The following is an 11,401-nucleotide window of genomic DNA, read 5'->3' as shown; positions in this document are numbered from 1 at the left end:
TTGACCTCAGGGTTGTGAGTTCAAACCCCGCGTTGGGGTCCACACTGGGCATGGAGCCTACTTAAAAAAAAGTTAAGTGATTCTGTAAGATTTAGAGTGACAATGGGAATCGTTTGTTCTTTCTTTCCCCACTGCTACAATCTTACTCTCCACACCTCAGAGATGCTTGCTTTCAATTATTTCTTTTAAGCACTTTCTTCTGTTATTTACCTTCATATTTCTAAGTCTGCCATTTCTGGCTTTGCATTTTATGTATTATTTATTAACTTCCTATCAGGAGATGGAAGTTTAGCATTCTCATACTACCCCCGCCCCCCGCCCCCGCCCCGGCATAACCCCCACCACACGCACACACACTTCCCTTCTTCCCATCCTTGCCCTATACGATAATATCATGTGTTGTTCAATCAGTGTTCACTGTTTTCATTATCGTAACTATTCCTTCAGAAACTTCTGGGCCTCTTAGGGTCCTCATTTCTTCTCTCCTATTTATCCATTTCTCTGTTGTCTGAATTTCTGAGGGATTCTCTTAACGATGTCTTCTACTATCTGTTTACCTACATCCAACTCGGTACATGTTGTGAAATGAAGAAATGTTCTGAGTTTCAAATTTCTTCCAGTTCAAGACAATTCACACATTGCCGCAAACCCATGGTGGGAGATGAGGGGAATATATGTGTGGATACACACACGCACGCATTGTAATTAATATAATATAAAATATACAATACATATAACTATGTGTTTTCCGATTTTCTACAGACTTAAATATTTCTGCACTTAATTAGTTGGACAAAATAATACATACATGTAGCCACACCATGCAACAATCACACAAATATATACAGATTGTGGGGAGACAGCCCTCTCCTCAGAGATAGTCACAGTTAAAAAATTGATTTGTGTATTTTGTGCTTTTCTGAGGCTTTTTTTTCCTTCCTAATGTCTCCATGGTTGTTGTTTTGTTTTTGTTTTTTTTTTTGGTCTATTTATATAAACCTACTTAAATATTTTCAGCTACTATGCAGTTTTCCAAAGTTTGAATATGCGCTCTAATTTATTATACCACTCTCCTAGTAAAGAGTAAGTTGTATCCAATTTAGGTATCTGCGGTGAGCACCTTGTACATATATCTGTGTGAGCTTGTGCAAGTATTTCTATAGGGTATGTTCCAAGTGGAATTTGTTGGGTCAAATGCTATGTATACTTGGAATTTTTTATAGTCACTGTCGAATTGGCCTCTCGAAAGGCTTTACCAGTATAGCCTCCAGTCTGGAGTTCAGAAGCATGCCCTTTCTCCACACTTTTGCCAGCATTTCACCATTGATCTTCTGAACTGTCACATCTTTTTCATAAACTCCCTCCCATTTTTGCTGACCCTGAGATTAGAATAGAATCTATCTTTGGAAATATCAGGGACGCTTTGTTTTAGGGGACGACCACAACTGAGATCGGGCCCGGATGGGGAAGGTAAAGGGTTCTCAGTGGTCTCTTTCTTTTCATAATGTCAACTCAGACCAGAAAGAATCTCTGTGAGTCAGCTTCTTTCCGCCACACTGCTTAGGTGCTTTTCTCTCCTGCTTTTGTTTTTCACTGATTTCATCCAAGGAACCTGACCCTTCCCCCTCCTGAAGTAATGAATAACCAGAAAAGTCACAGAGCCCAGCACTGAGTGAAGGAAGCTTAAGGAAAATATTAAAAAGGAAGAAAAGCGTTTGATGTACTTTTAATATAAAATGTGGAAAAAGCAGAGGAAGGGTGGGGGTTGGGGAAGGGAGGGGGAGAAAGATTATTCACGGTAATGGGAACCAAATGTTGGCTGGGCCCGGCGGCTTTTCAAAGTGATAATAACGAAGAGCCAGCAGCACAGGGCACGCCTTAACCCTTCCCTACCTGCACAGCTCCTTCCAGGCAGCTTTTCGGGGGGCGGGGTCCACTTGGAAGAGGTCCTGGTACGTGGAGAATTTCTGTTCCCGTCCTGCCACCGTGACGAAAGAAGGAAGGTGGCCGCGAGTGGTAGAACAGTGAGTGGCCACCTGCCTGTGAAACCCCTCCCTCTGTGTCGGAATCTCTCTCTCTGTGCAGGGCTTTCATAATCTCGGGCAAGGAGCAGCCTGCTTGACCAAGAGCTCACCGGTCGTGAGCAACGAGATCATCTCCCTTTGCTGTGTAAAAGGGGACTTAGCCAGAGCCGAGGTCCCAAGGAACAGACAGGCGCGCTCTCTCCATCAGTAATAACCCCACTGCATGAAGGCCCCCCGCCGTGGAGGCTCAAGTCCTCTTGGGTGCCAAGTACGTGCACTTGTCTGAAGGCTCGGGCCTCTGTTTCTCTGGGAAGTCTTCTCATGCCTCTGCGGGATTGACACGTAAAGACTGTTCAGAGCTGAAGGGCACTCCCTGACTTATGACTTCCAGGTGGTCAGGGACAGGCCTGTCAGCCTAGCCGTTTATCTGTGGAGGGAGAAGGGAAAGGGCGAAGGGACGGAGATCCTGCTTCAGGTGGCTCTTCACTTCCATCTGGGTTCAAACTTTGTTTAGGCACTTTTAAAAGTCCATCTCGTAGGGGCGCCTGGATGGCTCAGTCGGTTAAGCGTCTGACTTCGTCTCAGGTCACGATCTCACGGTTTGTGGGTTCGAGCCCCGCGTCAGGCTCTGTCCTGACAGCTCAGAGCCTGGAGCCTGCTTCAGATTCTGTGTCTCCCTCTTTCTCTGCCCCTCCCTCGCTTGCTCGCTCACTCTCTCTCTCTCAAAAATAAATAAAATTTTTAAAAGTCCAAAAAAAAAAAAAAAAGTCCATCTTGTATAAGAAAGAAGGAAGCCTTGTTTTTTTATGTCAAATATTTACCATTTTAGAGAGGCAGCCCCCAAATGTAGGGCAGTGGTAGCGATAGGGCAAGCAGCAGACGAGTGCTCAGACCCGGTGGTCAGCTGGGCGGGCTGCTGGAGCTCCCCAAGCCTCAGTTGCCTCATCCGTAACATGAGGCGGGAGAGTGTCCGCCTGCTCGGAATGTTCAAGGTTTAAGTGAGTTAAAGCAAGGAGAGCAGGTAGCACACTGCCTGGCACCTACCTCTCCCTGTCTTCGTCATTCTCGTATCGCTTACAGCTAAAATTGAAGTATCCGTTTTGTTTCAAATGTTTTTAAAAGACATCTTGGGGGGATTTTATAGTTCTACATTTCACATTTAAGTCTGTGATCTATTTTGAGTCCATCTTTGTATGAAGTGTGAGGTTTATTTTTTTTAATTTAATTTTATTTTTTAATGTTTATTTATTTTTTGAGAGACAGAGAGAGAGTGCGAGTGGGGGAGGGGCGGAGAGAGAGGGAGACACAGAATCCGAAGCAGGCTCCAGGCTCCGAGCTGTCAGCACAGAGCCCGACGCGGGGCTCGAACTCACAAACCGTGAGATCATGACCTGAGCCGAAACCAAATGCTTAACCGACTGAGCCACCCAGGCGCCCCCGTTGTGGCTCATTTTTTTGCCTGTTGACATGCCATCGCTGCAGCACCATTTGTTAGCAAGCAGATGGCTTTAAAATGGTGATCCTTCCTCCCTCCATCGGGTTGGTTTTTCTAGCTTTGTCAAAAATCAGTTGAGCATATTTGTGTGGGTCTTGGATGATTTGATTTGATTTTACTTTACTTTAACTATTTTATTTTCAGTAGTGAGTCTTTAATTTTTTTTTTTTCTTTTTAAGTAGGCTCTATACCCATCATGGGGCTTGAACTCACAACCCTGAGATCAAGAGTCACATGCTTCACTGACTGAACCAGCCAATGACCCTGAGTCTTGGATGATTTTAAGTATTCCTAAAACAAAGGCCGATAGCAATAACTGTTTATTAGAAAATCTTCAGCAAATGCTACGTTAGGTTCTAATTTTCTGTTCTTCAACATACCTTTGATATCCTACCGATTTAGGTTCAAAGCAGCTCTTTTCACTTCCTCCGTATGTGCGGGTTGACCTGTTACTCAGTGTAAGCCTTGGTGTCCTCGTCTTAATACAGAATAGTGACCTGTCGCAGTGGGTTGCTGTCAGGACTAAGCACGGTGAGGCGTAGAAGGGGCTCAGCTTGAAATCAGGCGCGTAGAGAGTCCTCGCTCTAATGGTAGTAGCGGTGATGAGAGTCGCCTGCCTGGCCATCCATCCTAAGCCACGCTTACTCACGCTCCTTGCCTTCCCCAAAGCTTAGCTGTCTTTAGCCTTCCCATCATAGTGTCTTCACGCGTGCATGAGTGATCCCAATGAAAGCTGCTGTGCTGTGCTTTCCTTAGATGACACTTTTGACCAGTCGCATTTCTATTTCTGAACACAGTATACGCGAGATTGCCATCTTACCAGCTTTAATGACAGTATCTCTCTACCCGTCACCACCCCCACCGTTTAGCCACACTGGATTTCCTGTTCTTCCCTGCTCGTTTATGTGCTATTCCTTCTACCTGGAATGTCCCTTCCTGTTGTCAAATTGCTGGTCGTCTTCTGAGATCATTTCTACTTTGAAGCCTTTCTCGATTTCCCCCATAGGAAGTTGCTCTCTTCCTCTTGTTTTCTAAAGCTAGTGTCCTATTTCCAGCACGGTGGCACCCAGAGTTTGGGGAGTCACAGGAGTTGTTCTTTCTTAATTTGAAAAAATACACACATTTTCTTTATGATACATGAATACATAAGATACATCCCTGTGTGTTCCTGTTAACATTAAATGATAAAAGCAAGATAATATAATCACAGTGTGCTGGAATAATATGAATGATATGTACCAGAGTACCATGATTGCAGAATAGGATTATGGGTGGCATTTTGGTCTGCTTAGTTACACTTTTCAGTTCTTGGACATTTTCATAGTCAGCATGTATTAATTTTTAAATTGACTTTTATGTTCTTCAATGTGCCTTACAGTTTATTATTAATTCAGAAATGCTCTTATTTGAAACAATAAGATTCTTTTTTTTTTTTTAAGTTTATTTATTTATTTTGAGAGAGAGCGAGCAAGAGCGGGGGAGGGGCAGACAAAGAGGGAGACAGAATCCCAAGCAGGCTCCACACTGTCAGCACGGAGCCTGATGTGAGCTCGAACTCACGAACCACGAGATCATGACCTGAGCCGAAATCCAGAGTCGGATGCTTAACCGACGGAGCCACCCAGGCGCCCTCAAACAATAAGATTCTTCTTGTGCTTTTGAACTTAAATCTGTAGGATTCCAAAGTTATATTGAAGTACAGAAAATTAGAACCTAACATAGCATTGCTAAAGATTTTCTAATAAACAATTATTGCTATAGGCCTTTGTTTTAGGAATACTTAATATTTGTTAAAGAGGGGAACGAAAGAAAGGGAGGAAAAAAAGAGCTAACATTTATTGAGTGCCCAGTTCATGCCAGATCCTGTACTTCTGTATTCCTGAAAACATGAGCATTTTTACCCTCAAGTACAGATGATGAATAGCTGTGGAAATGTTACCATTTGAGGGGCACCTGGGTGGCTCAAGTCAGTTAAGCATCAACTTCAGCTTGGGTCATGATCTCACAGTTTGCGGGTTCGAGCCCCGCGTCGGGCTCTGTGCTGACAGCTCAGAGCCTGGAGCCTGCTTTGAATGCTGTGTCTCCTCTCTCTCTACACCCTCCCCTACTTCTCTCTCAAAAATAAACATTAAAAAAAAAAAAGAAATGTCACCATTTAAGTCTAGCTCTTTCTTTTTTCTTTTTCTTTTTTATTGTTAAATATAGTACCTCTTTAAAAAAAATGCAGTACCTCTTAATCTCTTCCACCTATTTTGGCTATCCCCCCACCACCTCCCCTCTGGCAACTGCTAGTTCTCTGTGTTTACAAATCTGCTTTTGGTTTTTGTTTTGTTTTTAGATTCCACTTGGGAGTGAAATCATATAGTATCTGGCTTTCTCTGACTTATTTCGCTTAGCATAATACCCTCTAGATGTATCCATGTTGTCACATATGACAAAATCCCATTCTTTTTTTATGGCTGAGTAATATTCTGCGTGTGTGTGTGTGTGTGTGTGTGTGTGTGTGTGTGTGTGTGTGTGTGAACACCACATCTTCTTTATCCATTCTTCGGTTGATGGACACGTGGGTTGCTTCTGTATCGTGGCTGTTGTAAATAATGCTGCAGTAAACATAGGAGTGCATATATCTTTTGGACTTAGTGTTTTCATTTTCTGTGGGTAAATGCCCAGCACTGGAATTATTGGATCCTATGGTATTTCTATTTGTAACTTTTTGAGGAACCTCCATACCGTTTTCCACAGTGGCTGCTCCAATTTACGTTCCTACCAACAGTGCACGAGTGTTCCTTTTTTCCCACGTCCTCACCAACATTTGTCGTTTCTTGTCTTTTTGATACTAGCCATTCTGACTGGTGTGAGGTGGTATCTCATTGTGTTTTTGATTTGCATTTTCCAGATGATAAGTGACGATGAGCATCTTTTCACGTATCTTTGGCCATTTGTACATCGTCTTTGGGAAAATGTCTATTCAGGTCCTCTGCCCATTTTAAATTCAGATTATTTGTGGGGTTTTTTGATACTGAGTTGTGTAAATTTTTTATATATGCTAGATATTAGCCTTTTATTGGACATAGCTGCAGATACCTTCTTCTATTTAGTAGGTTACCTTGTCGTTCTGTTGATAGTTTCCTTCGCCGTGCAGAAGCTTTTTATTTTGGTGTAGTCTCGATAGTTTATTTTTTCTTTTGTTTCCCTTTCCTGGGAGGCATATCTAGAAAAATGTTGCCAAGGCCAATGTCCAAAGAGATTACTGCTGTGTTTTCGTTTAGGAGTTTTATGGTTTCAGGTTTCACATTTAGGTCTTTAATCTGTTTTGAGTTTATTTTTGTATATGGTGTGAGAAAGCAGTTCAGTGTCATTCTTTTGCATGTGGCTGTCCAGTTTTCCCAACACCATTTATTGAAGAGACTATCTGTCCCCCGTTGTACATTCTTGCCTCCTTTGTTCAAAGATTAATGGGCCATATAAGCATGGGTTTATTTCTGGGCTCTCTATCTTGTTCCCTTGATCTATGTATCTGTTTTGTGCCAGTACCAGATTTTTTTATTACTATAGCTTTGTAGTGTATTTTGAAATCTGGGATTGTGATACCTCCAGCTTTGTTCTTTCTTGATTGCTGTAGCGATTTGGGATCATGTGTGGTTCCGTTTGAATTTGAGGACTGTTTGTTCTAGTTCTGTGAAAAATGCCATATTTGGTAGGGATTACATTGAATCTGTAGATTGCTTTGAGTAGGATGGACATTTCAACGGTGTTGGTGTCCAGCTCTTTCCGGTATGAAAGTTTCTGCTGTTTTTACTACTTTAATTTTCCTCCTTTTAGAGGAAAATCAGTACTGGCATTTTCACATTGGCATCCTCGACTAGTCTAAGACCTAGTTATTAATGATGATAATGTGCAAAAGAGAGGCCAAAATATTTCTGAAAATAAACTATCATTTGTGGAATATAAGAAACAACCTGTGAACAGAAGTGGAGAACAATTCTGTTAGAAGCTGAAACAGTTTGGCATTATAAATATCTTTACCATCATCTGTGACTTTGTACAATTTTTCACTTTCACTGGACACTAATATCATGCTTTGTGTGTGGGCAGAAAAACATCACTAGCCTGAAGAGCTGACTATAAGTATATGGCTTATATTTAGAATTTGGATTAAATTTCTGTTTGCTTTGTCTGCTGCCTTTCTGGCTATAACTTAATTTCTTTCACAGATTCGAACAAGCAGTTCAGGCAGATTGGGATGACTACTTTAGTCTTCTTGGTTTCTTACAGTGGCCTCATCATACAAGTGCTGGTCAACAAGTCTTATAAATATGATTTATCATTTTAGCCATGGTTTAACAAACATATTATTCAATAGCAATGATATGGTATTTTAGAAGAGAACCATGATATCCTGGAAAGGATGTAAACAAAAAGAAATAATGAAAGATGTCCCTTTTAGCTTCCAGGCCATTTATGGACCTAGTGGGTATGGAACCAGGCCATAGACAGACACAAAGAGAAAGCCCACATTTCTTCATCAGCAAGTGTCATGTCTGAATTTAGAGCTCTAGAAGTAAAGAGTTTTTGTTTGACTCAATCCCTAGAATACAAATTTCATATTCCTATTTTTATCATATTCAAAGCAAAACTGATGAGTTTCTCTATACAAAGAGGACCCATTTTACCGTATAAGAATATGGATTGCCTGTTGATCACTGAGAAATCAGGTTATGTCTCCTTGACCCTCAAAAATAAGATCATATATAAGAACTAATAGTAGCCAATAGTAACATGCAGGGCTTATGGTATGCCACACACTAAATGCTTTAGGTACCTTAACACACACTAAAAGCTTCTACTATGTGCTAGCAACTGTTCTCAAAACTCTACATGTGTTAACTTATTTAGTGCTTGCAGCTACTTTTTAAGAGAAGTACTGTTATCATTCCCATTGTACAGATGAAAAAACTAACCACAGAGAAATGAAGCAGTTTGCCCAAGATAGGCATTGGTGAATGGCAGCCAGGGTTCAAACCCAAGCAAGTGGTCACAGAATCCAAGCTCTTAACCACTCTCCGAGTGATTCTCAATGGTGTGTGTCCGAATCACCTGAAGGGCTTGTTAAAACAGATTGCTGGGCCCAAATCCAGAGCTTCTGGTTCCAGTAGGTCTGGGGGTAAGGCTCAATTATTTTCATTTTTAACAAGTTTCTAGTTGATGCCGCGCGATTGGTTCAGGGGACCACACGTTGAGAATCACTGCGCTGGCACTGGTAATGAATTGGTATTCAGTGCAAGCAGCTGAGGACCAGAATAATGAGTTTTCAGGGGTATCCTGTCAGAGGCAGGTGCCTGCAGCTTGCACTAGCTGTGACCTTGGACTAAGCACCTCTAGTAAATCTCGGGGACAGCACATTTCAGTAGACTTGTCTTGACATAACGGAAGCATGTGCCGTGGTTACCATGTTATGGACTTGATGAATAAGAGGCCAGTTTCTAGTGTGGTGAAGGATTGTTTCTATAGATTCTATGTTGAAGGTAGCTTGGGAATGGGCTCCTAGAAGCAATACACACACGCGCACGCACACACACATACACACACACACACACACACACACACCCCTGCAGTAAGAAAAAAAGACCTGACCATGAGTACACATTTTATTTCCTTTCCTTTGGTCCTATACCTTTAAAAAAAAACCAAAAAACAAAACAAAACAAAAAAAAACTCCTTTCTTGTGATTTCCCCAGTATTTTCCCTATTTTATGAAAACAACTATAAAGAAAAGAAAAAAGGGCTGGTGGAGAAGGTAAAAAGTTTAAGAAAAGAAAAAGGTAGAGTTTTTGGGTTTTTTTTCCTTTTTTTTTAGTTGTCCCCCATTTCCCTTGGCCACTTGAAGAAAGGGGGCAGAGACAGGTTGCTGAAGCCCAGGCTGTCGGCTTGCCGCTTTCAAGTTCCCTGCTGTTTTGCTTCCTGGGGAAAAGAGGAGGAACGAAAGGAGCCTAACAGATGCGATGAGGCAGGAATTCTAAATTTGTGACACTTTGCAAACTGTTTGTGTGCACTGAGTTTGAACCCAGCTACAATTCAGTGTAGAAGTTCTTGGAAACTGGCATGTCAGCTGCCCTAGACAATCTGCACATTAACTTTCACTTTGAAAACTTTTCCTGGCTTGTCTTTGCAGGGTGTGAAAGCTGGGTGACGGTGGGCCAGTTTTACCGAGGCCAGCTGTGCTCGTGTGTACCTGCCTTGTTGTCACAAAGGCATCAGACTTTTCCCTTCATCTGATGAAAATCCCGCTGAGCTGGACTCAAGTCTTCATTGTTGAATGAACTGGTGTCAGGGAGTTCTCTTTTGGCTTTCTTAAAGGTCACTCTTTGCTCACTTCTTTTTTAGTTCACAGCTACATTTTTCAGGCTTCATGTGGTATGCCGGTTATGCCAAAGTAAAGAGCTGGATCAAAGACATTTCTTGTTAATAAGGCTAAGGATCAATCTGTCTTTTCAGATCCAGACTGCTAATAGATAAAGGACAAGGGAGTCTCCGTCTATATAGCTTGCTGACTGCCAGAATCCTAAGTTGCCTTCTAGAACAGTGCTGTGAACTTAACCTTTGAATGGTTAGGTTTTATATCCAGCTTTGTGTTCCATAAAGCTTGCCCCCAGCTTCTCTGCCAGATGTACTGAGAAATCCTAACTTTGTCCTTATTTCCTCCTCCTGGGGATCATTCCATCAATCATGGAGTGGTACAAGTGTGGAGACGGCAAAAGTCTGGTTCACATTCTGTATCCATTGTCAAGTCCAGCTGGCTGGGGCCTCACTGTACTTTTAAAGGACAGGCATCTCAACGCTTAGCTTTTTGACACGATACCTCAGTGTGTTCCTCCCAAATTTATATCGTTGTCATACCGTATTTAATAAACTCAAAGTAAAAGTAGTCAAAGTATCTCCCTTAGACATCTTCCAGCTATCACTACTGCTTCCTTTTCCTTTTCTAGATCTCTGCCTATTGAATGAATAATCAGAAACCTCCCTTCTTAATTGCTTGCAGTTCTGTATTTCAAGTTATATATCTTATTTGGACCCTGCTCTCACATTTTTTTTTTTAAATGTTTGTTTATTTTTGAGAGAGAGAGAGAGAGAGAGAGAGAGCAGGGGGGAGGCAGAGAGAGAAGGAGACACAGAATCTGAAGCAGGCTCCAGACTCTGAGCTGTCAGCACAGAGCCCAACGCGGGGCTCGAACCCATGAGCTGTGAGATCATGAACAGAGCCAAAGTTGGATGCTTAACCAACTGAGCCACCCGGCCCCCCACCACCCCGCCCCGGCTCTCACATTTTAATCTCTTTTCATTCTTGCCTTTTTTTGGTGGGGGGAGCTTCTGTTGATTTTTAGCATGTTGTCCTACTTTTACTCTTGGCTTTTCTATTAAAAGAAGGGTAGTAAACAATAGGTGACTGATTTATTTTCAGGGTACCAGTTGATATACAGTCTCTTCCTTATTTAGGGTCTTAGTTTTCAGGGTGCACCTTCCCCTATCCAAATCCTGTTCTCTTCAAGGTAAATGAAATTCACAAGAATCATGGTATTGAATCAATCGTATTCTCTCTACCTAATAATTGAACTACTATCTCCAAAGAAGGAGCAGTTCTTATGATTACTAATTCATGATTTATGGTTTTAGCCCTTGTGATTCAGTGTGTGATTTAATGTGCAAAGAGGCTTATACACTGGGAAAGGAAGGGAAGAGATAGAAATAAATTGGATACTGAATATGTAAACTAGTAACTTGGGATGTCAGTTTCAGGCCCAAGTTGAACAGGTTAGCAAAGCAAGGACTTGGCAAGCCCTTAGAGAAGGCAAGGGGAATTACTTAAGCCCAGCATTGATTCGTG

The 11,401-nt window shown here is 42.0% G+C and overlaps 1 protein-coding gene and 1 long non-coding RNA gene across 21 annotated transcripts in view; one reads left to right on the top strand and one right to left on the bottom strand.

The window, feature by feature from the left end:
* Nucleotides 1-2,037, bottom strand: part of LOC147579822 (uncharacterized) — a 41,012-nt gene extending 38,975 nt beyond the window's left edge. Inside the window, exon 1 of the long non-coding RNA XR_015252178.1 lies at nucleotides 1,894-2,037. This is a non-coding gene — a long non-coding RNA (uncharacterized LOC147579822). The remainder of the gene's footprint in view (nucleotides 1-1,893) is intronic.
* TTLL5 (tubulin tyrosine ligase like 5) overlaps nucleotides 1-11,401 on the top strand; it is a 289,561-nt gene that overhangs the window by 169,195 nt on the left and 108,965 nt on the right. The window lies entirely within an intron of this gene.

This window comes from Puma concolor, chromosome B3 (genome assembly GCF_028749965.1).
Source record: "Puma concolor isolate L17-30 chromosome B3, mPumCon1.1.hap2, whole genome shotgun sequence".
NCBI lineage: Eukaryota > Metazoa > Chordata > Mammalia > Carnivora > Felidae > Puma > Puma concolor.
The sequence above is the reverse complement of the archived record's forward strand: the minus strand, read 5'-3'. Positions and strand labels throughout refer to the sequence as shown.